Below are 16,433 nucleotides of genomic sequence, written 5' to 3' on the forward strand. Positions count from 1 at the left end.
ACTTCCGCTCGGGGCGGCGGCGGTGGCGGAAGTGGGAGCGGGCCTGGAGTCTTGGCCATAAAGCCTGAGGCGGCGGCAGCGGCGGAGTTGGCGGCTTGGAGAGCTCAGCAGAGTTCCCTGGAACTAGAACTTGGACCTCCCCGCTTCTGTCCTCCGTTGAGTCTTCTCCTCGGCGGGAGCCCTCGCGACGCGCCCGGCCCGGAGCCCCCAGCGCAGAGGCCGCGGTAAGCAGCGGGCCCAGCCCGGCCGGCGGCCTGGCCCCATCCCCCTCCTCAACTCCTCGGTCGCCAGGGCCTCGCGTCCTCCCTGTCCTCCTGGCAGGCTCCAGGCCCAGCCCTGGCCTCGCGGGCAAACTCGGCATCGCTCAGGCCCACGGGGCAGGCTAGGACCCCACCCGGCTTGGAGAGGTCGGAGGTCGTCGGGCGTGACCTCTGGCCGGGTTGCCGGCCCCGGCCGCCGGTCTCGGACGCTCTGTTTACTGTTGGCGTCGATCTCAGAGACCCAAGAGGGTTCATTGACTTGGACGGCCCTGCGCCGCGGCAGGACGCGCTAGCCGGTGGAGTTATTTAGCGTGGCGAGCAGGAGGGTGGCAGAGCCCACGCCGCCCGCCGCCGTGCCCACCTGGCGGGCATGGGTCACAGGCGCTGGGGGCCGAGCCGCGTTCCCATCCGGCTCTTCAGTTGAACAGCCTGACCCTGTTAGTGGGAGAGGTTCCCTGACGGCAACTGAGTCAAGGCGTGAGTCAGGTCACGTGCGCTGGAATCGCCTCAACACTTGTGTACATTGAGGCGCCTCTGGCGCTGGGAGACAGGGAGCTTTTTGTCCTAGGCATGTTACGGTAAATCCTGAGAGAAGTTTTTCAACTTAGTCGGGGAAAGATGGTAATTGGATGTAGAGTTGTGTTTCCATTCGGACCGTGTTGGGGGCCTCTTTCTGCATTCATTTTACGCTTGATACCTAATGGGTCATAAGGGGAATATTGAGAATACTGACAGCAAATATTTGAGCGTTTGTTATATGCTAGGCAGCGTGGCAAGACCTTTTAACAGATCATTATGTTTAGTTCTTTCAACAACCCTCTAAAGTACCACTGTTGTTCCCACTTAACACAGTGGGAAATTGAACAGAGAGGCTAAGCCATTTGACCAAGGTCACACAGCTAAGTTACGAAGCAAAGATGCAAGCCCAGGCAGTCAGACTCCAGAGCACTGTATTCAATTTCTAGGTTATACTGCTTTCACGTGCCCCTGAAGCTTGTGCTTTATCTTTTGCCACCTGGTATCTGTACCTCACTGCCTTCCACCACCTCCTTTCTGTCTGTTGATGTCGTTTGAAAGTCTTTCTGGTAGCATCAGTTCTCGCTTAAAGCCATAAGAAATGCCGTTTGCGACTTATCACACATATTGTAGTGTAGTTGAATTAGGAGCTCTTGAATACTGGCAGGGTACTTAACTGAGGTTTGAAAAATTTTGCAGGTAGGCCTGGCAAAGCTGCGTAGTGAACCTTTCTTACAACCTTAGTTGATGGCTGTCCAGCCAGTTGGTTCTTCCCTATTCAAAATACTGCATCTTTGGTTTCCTAAAGAACAGGCTCTTGTCTCTTTCTTGTGACTTAAGCAGCTGATGAGGCACATGATTTCTCATCCATGGATTAATAAAGTCTCCTCTTAGTGTGTTTCTCTCTTCAAACCTGGGAAGGTTTGTTCAGATTTGGATTTAAGAACTGGAAGGTGAGTTAGGAGTGCTTCTCCTGAAGGGACTGGCTAAGTTAAAGCTTAGCGTTCACAATCCTGTTGTATTCAAATTTGTCTTTTTTTTTTTTTTTTTAACTTTGCTACCCAGCCTAAAATATTTAAGTGAGTAATAAGTACTGTAGCTTTATATAATGTTTGAGTTTAGAGGAGAGTAATGATAGGCACCTTTTTATTCATTCATGAAGTATTTTGAGTATCCATTGAGTATCAGCAATGTATCAGGCGTGTGAGATGTTGACTCAGGGAGATAGGCATGGTTCCTGTCCTCAGGGAATTTTTAAAAGGTGAATGATCTTGGCCAGAAATTCTATTGTGGAATGATTTGGTGGTAGAACTTGAGGCTTTTTGGAAAGAGTTATTTCTCATTTCTGCTGATGAATCCGTAGTAATCCAAAGGATGGTGTTCTGGCTAACTTTAAGGCTTTGTTAATTTTAACAACAGCATTTGTATGGCTTGCTCTTCAGAGAGTGTAGAAGATAATATTACAGTTTCTAATTTATCACATCTTTTAAAGAGTAACCTTCAACACTCAACTTGTTTCTCCTTTTGCTCTGGTGGCATTTGTTTTATTTTATTTATTTTTTGACACAGAGTTTCTCTCTTGTTGCCCAGGCTGGAGTGCAATAGTGCGATCTCAGCTCACTGCAATCTCTGCCTCCCGGGTTTAAGCCATTCTCCTGCCTCAGCCTCCCGAGTGGCTGGGATTACAGGCATGTGCCACCATGCCTGGCTAATTTTATATTTTTAATAGAGACAGGGTTTCTCCATGTTGGTCAGGCTGGTCTCGAACTCCCTACCTCAGGTGATCTGCCTGCCTTGGCCTCCCAAAGTACTGGGATTACAGGCATGAGCCACTGCGTCCGGCCGACTCTAGTGGCATTTTTTTTGTTCACTCGAGAGGTAGTCCATGTCACTACCATTACCTTGCACTGCAGTGTCTTTGAGCAAAGGTACATTTGGACATTTGGCATACTGGATTTTTTTCTTCAGCTGGCAAGAAAGTTTAATGTAGCACTGATACTGTGTCGGCCATAGTTTCAGTACCATTCTACATAGAAAAGCTGTGCTACCCTATCTCCCACAAACTTTCTAGGTTCCCTTCAAGAGAAGATTTGGATTTTGCATTTGTGGTAGAACTGCATGAGTAAACAGAGGGTGGAATGTAGAAGATACTCTAAAAATAGTTTTATTAGTATATCCTTCTAGGTAGTTAGCAACCACGTGGGGCAATTTTTTTCGTGTTTTTTTTGATGCCAACTGTGTCTAAGCTCACAAAACCTGTATCAGAGAACAACGCTTTATAGTAAAGTGTGGCTTTGAATCAGTTTTCTGACCCCACTGCCAAGTGAAGCCAAAAAATTTTGGTTATTTGATTAGCTTTTAATACGTCTTCAAAGAGTTCTTTGCTAATAACATTTTTGCTCTTACTTTGGCATTAGCTTTTGTATACAAAGATGCAGCAAACACAGACCACACAAATATGACAGTTGTCTTATGCACATTGCTCTCTGGCATTTGACACAAATATTTTAGTTTTTCCTATGATAAAGTATTTAACTCCCCATTCATATAATTCAACAAATACAGCTGAGATAGATTTGACCAGATGTTGGACTTAGAGCTGTAGGCAGGCTTTTTTTTTCCTGGAGAGGTAAGGATTAGAAGTCCTTCTGAATAAGGCTAAACAGAGGTTCCCCTTGGCACTAAATGTCTTCTGAAGGCGACTGAAACTGGAGAAATGAACTCCCCGCCTCCCCCCTTATTTTTGGCTATTGGCTTGCTGTTGATGACTCTTACCTCTCATATAAGGAAGGTTGCCGCTGTGTTCTCAGGCATCCATTCCTTTGTGTTACCATGAGCTTATCTGTTAATATCATTTAATAGTTCTCTGTGCTTCTCTGTCTGCAATTTGCTGCAGAAACATTTTGCAATGTGTTGATCTTTTCAGTTATTTGCTCTTACATCTTCCCTCTATTCTGTTTTTCCCCACACTCCATATGGCATTAAAGACAGAAAAATAGTTTGCGTTTGTGTTTTAAAACTTTTTTTTCTTTTTAGGAGGAGTCTTGCTCTGTAGCCCAGGCTGGAGTGCAGTGGCGCCATCTCGGCTCACTGCAAGCTCACCCTTCCAGGTTCATGCCATTCTCCTGCCTCGGCCTCCCGAGTAGCTGGGACTACAGGTGTCCGCCACCACGCCTGGCTAATTTTTTTGTGTTTTTAGTAGAGACAGAGTTTCACTGTGTTAGCCAGGATGGTCTCTAGGATGGTCTCGATCTCCTGACCTCGTGATCCGCCTGCCTCGGCCTCCCAAAGTGCTGGGATTACAGGTGTGAGCCACCATGCCCGGCCAAAAACTTATTTTTAAAACATTTCTTAATGGTAGTTGTGGTCACTGCTATTTGTGAATCAGAGGTATAAGTGATGTGGCGAGTGAAATCAAAACAGGTTTTTTAGCAGTGTCTGTTACCAGTTTCAATTTTAGTATCCGAGGCTGTGATTACAAAAACATATTTAAGAATAGCTACTTGCAAAATATCTCCTTGGGGGAAGAGGAGAAAGCTTGGAAGTTGGTTCCAACACTAATCTACAGTACTGGCCTTGTTCATTTGCTTGAAGATGCAGTACTTAACTCATGGGACCTGGAGTCTCTTTTGGTGATGGCATCACTGCTGAGAAATTAAGTTTGCCTGATTCTTTTGTCCACTTCTGGTCTCCTGGGACTGTCTACAGTTGGGACCAAGCAAATCTGAGGAAGCCTATTAAGGGAAGCCTGGGACCAGGGCAGTTTAGGAATTCTCCAGCCTTACTTGTCTCTTAGTTGGTCCTACTTGTGTGGCTGCTGCCGTAGGAGGTTCTCTCTTCTCCCTCAGCCTTTCCTTTCCAGCTTTGCTTCATACTACTGGGCATTAACCATCTCACATTAGGAGTCCCTTAAAAATTACTTAGTGAGATAAATAGTTATATCATTGATTTCCAGTATTGGTATGTAAGCACAATAAAAAGTTGGTTTCCATTTAGTAAGCTTTGTACTTTGAGCTGTTTGAGAGTACGTATTTACAAAGCTGCTATGAATTAACCTTAAGTGACACAGCATAGACTTTATGAAAAGTAGTGTCCCTTATATATGGTATGCAGTCAGCCAACCAGCAGTTCTCCCGTGCACTTACAGATATGGGGATCCCTGAGATAACTGCGGGTCATCTAAAACCCACTCTTAAATCCTCTGACCTGCACCATGTTGATGGTTGTTAAAAGAGCAATAACATTTTGTAGAAACCTTCCTACACATTTGCTTTTAAATGCTTTTTAATATTTCTGTGCTGTTTGTAGTTTACATATGATTTCATTTCGTGCTCACAACTGTTGTGTGTATCTGCCTGAGATAGCTGAGGCTGTATGCTCATGTGGCTCAGCTGGAATGTCAGTTTAGGTCTGTTAACTCAGCTCAGTGCTCTTTCTGATATACCATCTTGCCTTTCCATTATACGCTAGTGCCCTAAAGACTGCGTCATGTTACCCCTTGTAAAAGTGTATCTTTGACTGGGGATGATGGCTCACGCCTGTTATCCCAGCACTGTGGGAGGCCAAGGCGGGCGGATGACGGGGTCAAGAGATAGAGACCATCGTGGCCAACATGGTGAAACCCTGTCTATACTAAAAATACAAAAGTTAGCTGGGCATGGTGGCATGCACTACCTTTTTTTTTTTTCCTCTGAGACGGAGTCTTGCTCTGTCACCAGGCTGGAGTGCAGTGGCATGATCTCGCCTCACTGCAACCTCTGCCTCCCGGGTTCAAGTGATTCTCCTACCTCAGCCTCCCGAGTAGCTGAGACTATAGGCACGTGCCACCACACCCAGCTAATTTTTGTAGTTTTAGTATAGATGGGGTTTCACCATGTTGGCCAGGATGGTCTCAACCTCTTGACCCCATGATCCACCTGCCTGAGCCTCCCAGAGTGCTAGGATTACAGTTGTCAGCCACCACGCCTGGCCCCACTACCTTTTATTTAAAATGATATGTCTTTTTTGCTGATTATTAAGCTATTCAGTTAAAAAATAAGCTAGGAAAATTCAGAAATATACAGAAGGAAAATTTGTGATTCACTACCCTGAGGAAGACCAAAGTGTTAACTGGTTATTTTCTTCCTTTGAATGTAATGTATATTTTAATACCTTCCTTTAATGAAATTGAACTCTTGGCCAGGCGTGGTGACCAGTACTTTGGGAGGAGTAATCCCAGCACTTTGGGAGGGTGAGGCAGGAGGATTGCTTGAGCCCAGGAGTTCAAGACCACCATGAACAACAAAGTGAGACTCCATCTCTACAAAGAAAAAAAAATTAGGTGGGTGTGGTGGTTGTGGTGGTTCACCTGTGCGTGGGAGACTGAGACGGGAGGATCACTTGATTCCAGGAGTTTGAGGCTGCGGTGATTTGTGTTCGTGCCACTGCACTCCAGCCTGGGTGGCAGAGCAAGACCGTGTCTCAAGAAAAAAGAAATTGAACTCTCCCCAGAAATGATGTGAGAATTTAACTGTGGAGGAGACAGGATACTCTTGGGTCATGTGACCTGTGTTCTCCTAGTAGACACTGAATGATGAGAAGCTAGGGATCATAGGAGTAGCTGTATTTTTTAAATGTTTGATGGTAATGAGTGAGGAACCTGATGCATCCAGCTCCAGAGTAAGGTTTATTTGCCATGGTAACACTGGATAAGTACATTGTTGCCTGTATTTCCAAGTGATTTATCATTTGTGTATTTTAGTATATATATATATAAAGAAAAGTGCACAAATAAGTGGACGGCTTGGATAATTTTTATAAACCCAGAGGCCGTCTTAGTCTCCTTTAAGTCATTATCATCGATTCCCTGATGGTTGGGTAGTGAGTCTTCTGATTTCTAGAACTGGAGACTGATTTTGCCTGATTTGGATTTTGTGTAAATGGAATCATACACTGTGTATTCTTCAGTATCTGGTTTCTTTGACTCAGTTTTGTTTGTGAGACTTTGTGTCGTTGTGTGCAGTTGTAACTGGAGTTTTCATTGCTCAGTAGTATTATGTGATATATCATAATATATTTAAGTAAAAAGACTGAATTTTAGGGTATGTGTCTATTCATTTGCTAGGGCTGCTGTAACAAGTATCACAGATAGAGTGGCTTAAGCAGAAGTTTTATTTTCTCAGTTCTGAAGGTTAGAAATCTGAGGTCAAGCTGTTGGTAGGATTGGTTTCTTCTGAAGCCTCTCCTTGGTTTGTAAATGACTGTCTTCTCTTCCCTGTGTCTTCACATGATCTTTCTTCTGTATTGTCTGTCCTAATCTCCTTTTCTTTTAGGACACCAGTCATACTGGATTTAGGCCCACCCTTATGACCTCACTTAACCTAAATTACCTCTTTAAAGGCCCTGTCTGCAAATAAGTCACATTCTGATGTATTGGGGATTAGGATTTCAACTTAAAAATTTTAGGTGGACACAGTTCACTTCATAAGAGTATCTATTCTGTTCTAGTAGATATGGCCGGTTTTCAAAAGTTGTACCAGCATACTCTCCCATCAGCAGTGTATAAGAAGTCCAAATATTCCACATCCTTGCTAGCACTTGTAACTTTTTGTCTCTTTAATTTTAGTTCCCATTTCTTTATGGCACCATGGTACAGCCTGTTTACTCAACAGTGTAGGGGAACCTCAAGGGACTGGGGAAGGTTATCCTGGAGTAATATGTGTCAGTTTGAGACTACCTCTTGTAAATGCTACTTAAATCCATTGGGGTTAGAAGCAGAGGTTCCGCCAGGCACGGTGGCTCACGCCGGTAATCCCAGCACTTCGGGAGGCCGAGGCGGGCGGATCACTTGAGGCCAGGAGTTCAAGATCAGCCTGGCCAACATGACAAAACCCTGTGTCTACTAAAACTACAAAAAATTAGCCAGACATGGTAGTGGGCACTTGTAATCCCAGCTACTCAGAAGGCTGAGACATTACAATCACTTGAACCTGGGAGGTGGATGTTGCATGATAATTGCTTGAACCTGGGAGGTGGAGCTGAGATCTCACCATTGCACTCTAGCCTGGGCAACAGAATGAGACCCTGCCTCAAAAAAAAAAAAAAAAGAAAAGAAAAGCACCACTTCAGTCCAGTGAGTGAGCAGTTAGTCTTCCATAGTTGCCCATCGCTTACTTTTGTAGTCTGGACTCCATTCCTGGTGGTGGAATTGGCCTATAAAAGAGTAATCTGTGGGGTATAAATCTAGCCATAGTAGATAGTGCTTTCCTTCCAGCTCTTTTTTGATCAGACACTTGGGCCCTTAAAATATCATACTCTGTCGTACATATGCTAGAAATAGGTCTGTTTTGCATATTCTGACTGACCTTTAAGATATTAATGGGCCTTTGACCACCAGCATGTTGGCTGCGTGATGTTCAGCTTTGTGTGTCTATTATAGACCTTAGTTTGATTGAAATAACATTGCATGACTTTGCCTGTCTTCCAACTTTAAGCCACTTGAGGACAGGGATGAATCACTATTCTAGAATGGATCTTGAAATATTACTAAACTTTTGTTTAAAATTTTTCCAGTTCTAACTTTGCAGAGTAAGTTATTGTTTATAGCATGTAAATTATGCTTCTGGGTCACTGATTAATATGTGTAGGTTTCCTGAGTGATAAACTGTGTGTTGTGTTCATTTAACAGATTTTTCTTCTCTACTATAAGAAAACACTGTTGGCTGCTGTGGGGAAATTATTCAGGAATAATTGTAAATACAGGGCACATGAGTCATTTAGTTTAGAGTTGTTCAATGCCTAGGGTGGTGAGGGACATGTTGAGTGGATTTTTAAATAAATCGGTAGGCAGGTTACAGTTGGGAAACCATTGTAGTTGAAAGGAATGGCATAAGTCGATGAATGGATGTAGGGATTACAGTAACTCTAATTTGGGAATGACTGTATGTATGGAATCCAGATCCTAGTGGGGAGGGCAGGCACTGCAATCCCGTGTTGGAGGCTTTAAGTTCAACCAAGTGGCACTTCGCTCCATAATGCTGGAATAGACCCGGCATAATCCTGTCACTTGAACCTCACAAGTAAGTCAGATGGTACCCCAGTTATGGGTGAGGAATGGCTTTTATGTTGTCATTTGTTTAAAGAAACCATACATTAAGAGCTTAGTGGGCCAGGACTGAAATACTACCAGTGTTGTGCGTAAACTTTTAGAGAGTTGTTTCTTCAGAGGTGGCTTTAATGAAAAGTTAAATGTGGAAACTGGTTAGGGGAGGTGGGATAGAGGAAGAGAGCGGTAAGCTTGGTTTTCCTCTTTAGCCAGTCCATTGTGGGCTCCTCTTAGCAATTTATGGGCAATCTTTTTTACTGGTTAAATGCCTGAGATAATCTAGGGTTGATATCAAAAGCTTCCAGCTATCGAAAATAGTTCTTATGTAACTGTTTTACTAGGTATCTGCTTTCCAGTTTGTCTTACCAAAAAGAAAAAAAGGCACGAATCATCCTAGTCTCTCGTTAGAGACTAAACTTTTGGTTTAGTACCTGGGTTTAGAAAGCTTGAGAACAGTGGTGTGTCACCTTGAAGAATCTGTTGATCTAAGAGTGAAGTCCTCTTCACAAGAATTGCCTTCCAAGAGACTCCTCTTTGTGTAAGTTGCCTTTGCTTTTTCCCTCCCAGCAGGAAGGCAATACCCAGAGCAAAGTACATAAACAATGTCTTTACATTTCATAGAGGTTGTTACCTTGTTTAAGCTTCACAATTTAAACTAAGTAGCATTTGATTTGTCTTTTTTTTTTTTTTTTTCCAGATGAGGAAATGGACTAAAAGGTCATGCTCAGTATCTTGGAGCCACTGTGTGTTAGTGGTACTGGGACTAGCATCCAGTGTTCCAAGTTGACAGATAATTCTTTAATAATAGCAGAAGAGTAATAGCATCTTCTGCGGAAGAACAGCCTTTGTAAATTTTATCATTCAGTTTTATTTAAATGTTTTTAAAAGAAGGTTGCTCAGAGTAGTCTGTTTCTTTTGAAATATAAATTTTCAGGTGGTAAATCTTCAAGCACTATCAGACAGAATAAGCTAGGTTATGCTGTAGTAACCAATAACTTTAAAATGGCCGAAAAGAGCATTGGTTTTCTAGAGGCTCTGCATCATTCTTTCTCCAACCAGTGGAGCAGCCGTGATAGGAGTATTGCTGGCTGCCTTGGCAAAGGGAGAAAGAACTGTTGGAGGCTCTTGTTCCTACAGTTAAATTCCAGCACAGGAATGACACATTATTTCATGTCACTTCTGCTTACTGTTCATTGACCAAAATGAGTCACACCACACAAGGAATCAAGTGTGATCCTAAAAAAAAAAAGAGCTTAGTTATAGATACTGTGTTGCCCATCTTTACTCACTAATCACCTTCCTATCCTAAGAAAGTTGTTTTTTTTTTTTTTTTTTTTTTTGAGGCAGAGTCTCCCTCTGTCACCCAGGCTGGAGTTCGGTGGTATGATCTTGGCTCACTGCAAGCTCCGCCTTCTGGGTTCACGCCATTCTCCTGCCTCAGCTTCCCGAGTAGCTGGGACTACAGGCACCTGCCACCATGTGCCCGGCTAATTTTTTGTGTACTTAGTAGATGGGGTTTCACCATGTTAGCCAGGATGGTCTCAATCTCCTGACCTTGTGATCCGCCCGCCTTGGCTTCCCAAAGTGCTGAGATTGTAGGCGTGAGCCACTGTGCCCTGCCATTTTTTTTTTGAGGTGGAGTCTCTGTCACCCAGGCTGGAGTACAGTGACGATGCAACCCCAGCTCATAGCAGCCTCTGCCTCCCAGGCTCAAGTGATCCTCCCACCTCAGACTCCCAAGTAGCTGGGACTACAGGTGTGCACCACCAAGCCCCAGCTAATTTTTTATATTTTTGATAGAGATGGGATTTCACCATGTTGTCCAGGCTGGTCTTGGACTCCTGAGCTCAAGCAATCTGTTCGCCTCAGCCTCCCAAAGTGCTGGGATTACATGTGTGAGCGACCTATCTTTCAGTCTTCTTTTTTTTTTTTTTTTTTTTTGAGACAAGGTCTCACTCTGTCACCCAGTCTACAGTGCAGTGGCGCCATCATGGCTCACTGCAGCCGTGCCCTCCCCAGGCTTAGGTGATCCTCTCATCTCAGCCTCCCCAGTAGCTGGGACTACAGACACATGCCACCACATCTGGCTAATTTTTTTGTAGGTTTTTTTTTTTTTTTTTAGAGAGGGATTTTACCATGTTGCCCAGGCTCATCTCAAACTCCAGGACTCAAGTGATCCTCCTATTTTGGCCTTCCAAAGTGCTAGGATCACAGGAATGAACCACTGTGCCCAGCTCTCCCCTGTCTTTAGAACCTCCCCCCCACCTTTTTTTTTTTTTCTTTTTAAGGATTTGTTCTTGTTTTTATTTTATATTTTAACATTTTGAGACAAGGTCTCACTGTTGCCCAGGCTGGAGTATAGTGGCCTGAACACAGCTCACTGCAGCCTCGACCTCTTAAGCTCAAGTGATCCTCCTGCCTCAGCCTCCTGAGTAGCTGGGCTCACAGTTGTGTGCCACTGTGCCCAGTTAATTTTGTTTTTTTGATAAGAGACAGGGTCTTGGCCATATTGCCCAGACTGGTCCCAAACTCCTGGACTCAAGTAGTTCGCCCACCCTGGCTTCCCAAGGCGCTAGGATTATGGGTGTGAGCCACTACTCGTAAAGAACCCTGTGTTTTTCCATTATTCTTGTTTGAGGCTCTCCACAAATGGTTTCCAGCTTGCCTTCCTGGCTTTGTTTTTTTGATAAAGACACACGTTGCTCTGAGTTGCTTTACTCACCTTTTCCTTACCACACTTTGTTCTCTACTTCCTTTATCTTGATTCCTGCCACTTCCCCTTCATCTCTGTTTTCTAGCTCCAGTACTCTGTTGGCATCCTGCCTGACTCAGGTACCAGTCCACTTTTAGATTTTCTTAATCACTTCCACCCATACTGTTCTCTCTTTTTACTGAATCCCTGGGCTTGCCACATATTATCTTGTAGTTGTGGATTTTGTGTATGTATCTTTTCTACCTTAGGAGGGGGCCTTAAGGGTAAGTCCCAGACTGATTTACCTGTTTTTCCCCAAATGTTAACCATTTGAAAGAAAGAATTAAATGGATGTTTCTCAAATGGCTTTTGATAGATACATGTATAATAATATATCTGTTGTCATACCTGGCTGGAAAAGAAAATGCCTGTGAATTCTTCACATTGTTTGAAATCAGTGTGTCAGAAGCTGTAGGATTGTAGAAGCTTCCTTAAGCAAGATCACAGTATGGCTGTCAAATGTGTTACTAAGCTTTAGTCTCCATTTCTGAAAAACGAGAGTAATGGGTAATCCTTAAGATCCTTTCGTATTTTGACATTCTCTGACTCTTGAACATACTGCTGTGGCTTTTGCACCATCCAGCTGGTTAGATGACACCAGCAGAAACTTTAAGGACCCTGTTAGCCATTGAGTATATGGATCTTTGCCCATTCATTTCTTAGAGGCAAGAGGCACTGGTCGGCAGTTAGATTTTTCTTTAAAACGTGTACTCTTCTAAATTACAGAAGCAGTATAAAAGAAAGTGGACCGGGAGTGGTGGCTCAAACCTGTAATCTCAGCAGTTTGGGAGGCTGAGGCGGGTGGATCACCTGAGGTCAGGAGTTTGAGACCAGCCTGACTAACATGGTGAAACTCCATCTCCACCAAAAATACAAAAAGTAACCAGGCGTGGTGGCGCGCTCCTGTAATCCCAGCTACTCAGGAGGGTAAGGCAGGAGAATTACTTGAACCTGAGAGGCGGAGTTGCAGTGAGCCAAGATCATGCCATTGCACTCCAGCCTTGGCAACAGAGCAAGACTTTGTCCCCCCCAAAAAAAAAAAAACTTAAAGTGAACAGATTTTTTCTATCATTCTGGATAATTTGGTGGCTATAATTCAACACGTTTATTTTTTATAAAATTTAAATAAGATCATAAAATACATACTCTTGGCCGGGCGCGGTGTCTCAAGCCTGTAATCTCAGCACTTTGGGAGGCCGAGACAGTGGATCACGAGGTCAAGGAGATCGACACCATCCTGGCTAACATGGTGAGACCCCGTCTCTACTAAAAAAAAAAAAAAAAAAAACCCAAAAAACTAGCTGGGCGAGGTGGCGGGCGCCTGTAGTCCCAGCTACTTGGGAGGCTGAGGCCGGAGAATGGCGTAAACCCGGGAGGCAGAGCTTGCAGTGAGGTGAGATCCGGCCACTGCACTCCAGCCTGGGCGACAGAGCGAGACTGTCTCAAAAAAAAAAACAACAAAAAAAAAACACGTACTCTTCTGCAATTAACTTTTTAAAAATTCAACCATATATAGCAGTCAACTTTTCTTGTAAGTGCATACTATTTTTAATGACTGTATAATATTGATCATAATTTAACAGTCCTCTAAATGAACATTTCAGTTATTTCCAGCTCTTTAAGAAAAGTATTTAATAGGGCTGGGCACAGTGGCTCACGCCTGTAATCCCAGCACTTGTGGGAGGCCAAGATGGGTGGATCACTTGAGGTCAGTTGAAGACTAGTCTGACAAACATGGTGAAACCCTGTCTCTACTAAAAATACAGAATTAGCTGGGCATGGTGGTGCACGATTGTAATCCCAGCTACTTGGGAGGCTGAAGCAGAATTGCTCGAACCTGGGAGGTGGAGGTTGCAGTGAGCAGAGATTGGCCATTTTTGCCCCAGCCTGGGCAACAAGAGTGAAACTCCATCTCAAAAAAAAAACAAAAACAAGGGCTGGGCACGTTGGCTCCCGCCTGTGATCAATCCTAGCACTTTGGGAGGCCGAGATGGATGGGTCACAAGGTCAGGAGATCGAGACCATCCTGGCCAACATGGTGAAATCCCATCTTTACTAAAAAAATACAAAAATTAGCTGGGTGTAGTGGTGTGCACTTGTAATCCTAGCTACTGCGGAGGCTGAGGCAGGAGAATCGCTTGAACCTGGGAGGTGGGGATTGCAGTGAGCCGAGATCACGCCACTGCACTCCAGCCTGGCGACAGAGAAAGAAAAGTATTTAATATTTATATTTTCCTACTTATCTAATCATTTCCTTAAGATTTAGTGAGGGCCGGGCACGGTGGCTCAAGCCTGTAATCCCAGCACTTTGGGAGGCCGAGACGGGCGGATCATGAGGTCAGGAGATCGAGACCATCCTGGCTAACACGGTGAAACCCCGTCTCTACTAAAAAATACAAAAACTAGCCGGGCGAGGTGGTGGGCGCCTGTAGTCCCAGCTACTCGGGAGGCTGAGGCAGGAGAATGGCGTGAACCCGGGAGGCGGAGCTTGCAGTGAGCTGAGATCTGGCCACTGCACTCCAGCCCGGGTGACAGAGCGAGACTCCGTCTCAAAAAAAAAAAAAAAAGATTTAGTGAGTATACATACTTAAAATTTGGTTTTCATTGCCATATAGCCTTCGGGAAGGTTGTATACTTTACATTTGTAGTTTGAGAATTTCATTTATATAGTTATCAATTGTCAGTTTTTTTAATCTTTGCCAGTTTAATGAATGGGAAAAATTTAAATGATGTCTCATTATTGAGGGCTTGTGTTTTGGTCAGGCCTGGTGGGTCACTCACGCCTGTAATGCCAGCATTTTGGGAGGCCAAGGTGCGCGGATTGCTTGAGCCCAGGAGTTCAAGACCAGCCTAGGCAACATGGTAAGCCCCTGTCTTTACAAAAAGTTAAAAAATTAGCTGGGTGTGGTGGCACATACTTGTAGTCCCACCTACTTGGGGGATTCAGGGGAGGATCTTTTGAGCCCAGGAGGTTGAGTCTACAGGAAGCCATGATAATTCCACTGTGCTCCAGCCTAGGTGGCAGAGGGAGATGTCTCAAAAAAAAAAAAAAAAAAAATTATTTATTCAATAGATTAAACTTTTGAAAAAATATTAACTACATTTTTTTCTATATACTTAATTTTTTTTTTAACTTTCTGCTTTTGTACATTTATTGTCTTTTGTGAATTGGCTTTTGTTCTCCGAAGCCCATGTGAGGTTCTTGTACCTCACCTCTCTCCCAGTTTATAAACATTATATGGCAAGAATTTTGATCCTTTTCATGTTGCAAACATTGTTCCTGGCTTATATCTCTTGGTCTTGTTTGGCTGATGGCATGTTTTTGTAACATAGAAACTTTTCTGTAGTCACATCTGTCAGTTTGTTTTCTGTGTTTCATATTATGCTTAGGCCTTTCCCACCCCCAGGACAATAAAAACAATGTTTTCTTCTAGTAATTCTAGTACTTAGCCAGGTGTAATATGTCAGGATCTTTTCCCAAATGCATAGTTTTTCCAGTATTTTATTGTATTATTATCTTTTCCTCATTGACTAGAAATTTTTTTATCACACAGTATATTTCCCACCTCCATGTCTTTTTTTTTTTTTTTTTTTTTTTTTAAATTTTAGATAGATTTATTTATGAAATAGAGACGGTGTCTCACTATGTTGCCTAGACTGGTCTCGAACTCCTGCACTCAAGCAGTCCTCCCACCTTCACTTCTCAAAGTGCTCGGATTACAGGCGTGAGCCACCATGCCTGGCTGTGTCTGTTTTTTTTTTTAACTCTTCTGTTTCATTCTTTGTCTGTGGGACAGTACTACTGTCTTATTTGCGTCGGTTTTGTTTTATATATATGTACACACACACAGATACGTACGTACATACATATACACACACACACAACACTTTTTTTTTTTTTTCCTTGGAGAGAGGGCATTCATTGCTCTGTCACCCAGGCTAGAGTACAGTAGTGCGATCACAACTCTTCGACTCATTGCAGCCTTGACCTCCCAGGCTCAGGCCATCCTCCCACTTCAGCCTCCTAAGTAGCTGGGACCACAGGTGTGTACCATCATGCCTGACTAATTTTTTTTCTAGAGATGGAGTCTCGCTGTGTTGTCCAAGCTGGCCTCAAACTCCTGGGCTTAAGTGATCCTTCCACCTTTGGCCTCCCAAAGTATTGGGATTACAGGCATGAGTCACTGTGCCTGGCCTACTTCATAATTTATTGTGATAAGCTAGGCAGTTTCCCATGTTTCCTAGAACTCTGCTGAAGTTGGACTCAAATACATGTTTACTTCTGATTAAATCAGTGCTCTTTCTTTCCTTTGTCCCTTAGTCATCTTATGTCTAGCAGACTTGTTCATCAAGAAATTTAGAGGGAGCCTGGGCGCGGTGGCTCATGCCTGTAATCCTAGCACTTTGGGAGGCCAAGGCAGGTGGATCACCTGAGTTAGAGACCAGCCTGGCCAACATGGCAAAACCCTGTCTCTATTAAAAATATAAAAATTAGCCCGGCGTGGTGGCTAATGTCTGTAGTCCCAGCTACTTAGGAGGCTTAGGTAGGAGAATCACTTGAACCCGGGAAGGGTAGGTTGCAGTGAGCTGAGATGGTGCCACTGCACTCCAGCCTGGGCAACAGAGCGACTCTGTCTCAAAAGAAAAAAGAAGAAAAGAAATTTAGAGGGCGCCTTTCCTGAGGTACCTCAGCAGAGTGAAGAAGCTAAATTTTCCCCCTCCCAGTGTATCTGGGAAAAATACCCTGTAAATGTTTACTCAGGAGGTTTTTGAGTACTTACCATGTCCCAGGCCCTGTGCAAGACAGTATCTATACAAATGG

The 16,433-nt window shown here is 43.9% G+C and overlaps 1 protein-coding gene across 1 annotated transcript in view; it reads left to right on the plus strand.

Annotated features, from left to right (window-relative positions):
* Positions 1-16,433, plus strand: part of RAB7A (RAB7A, member RAS oncogene family) — a 77,448-nt gene continuing 61,015 nt past the window's right edge. The window contains exon 1 of the mRNA XM_007985441.3: positions 1-224. The gene's annotated coding sequence lies outside the window, so the exon portion shown is untranslated. The remainder of the gene's footprint in view (positions 225-16,433) is intronic.

The sequence above is a fragment of the Chlorocebus sabaeus genome, chromosome 22 (genome assembly GCF_047675955.1).
Source record: "Chlorocebus sabaeus isolate Y175 chromosome 22, mChlSab1.0.hap1, whole genome shotgun sequence".
NCBI classification, from domain to species: Eukaryota; Metazoa; Chordata; class Mammalia; order Primates; family Cercopithecidae; genus Chlorocebus; species Chlorocebus sabaeus.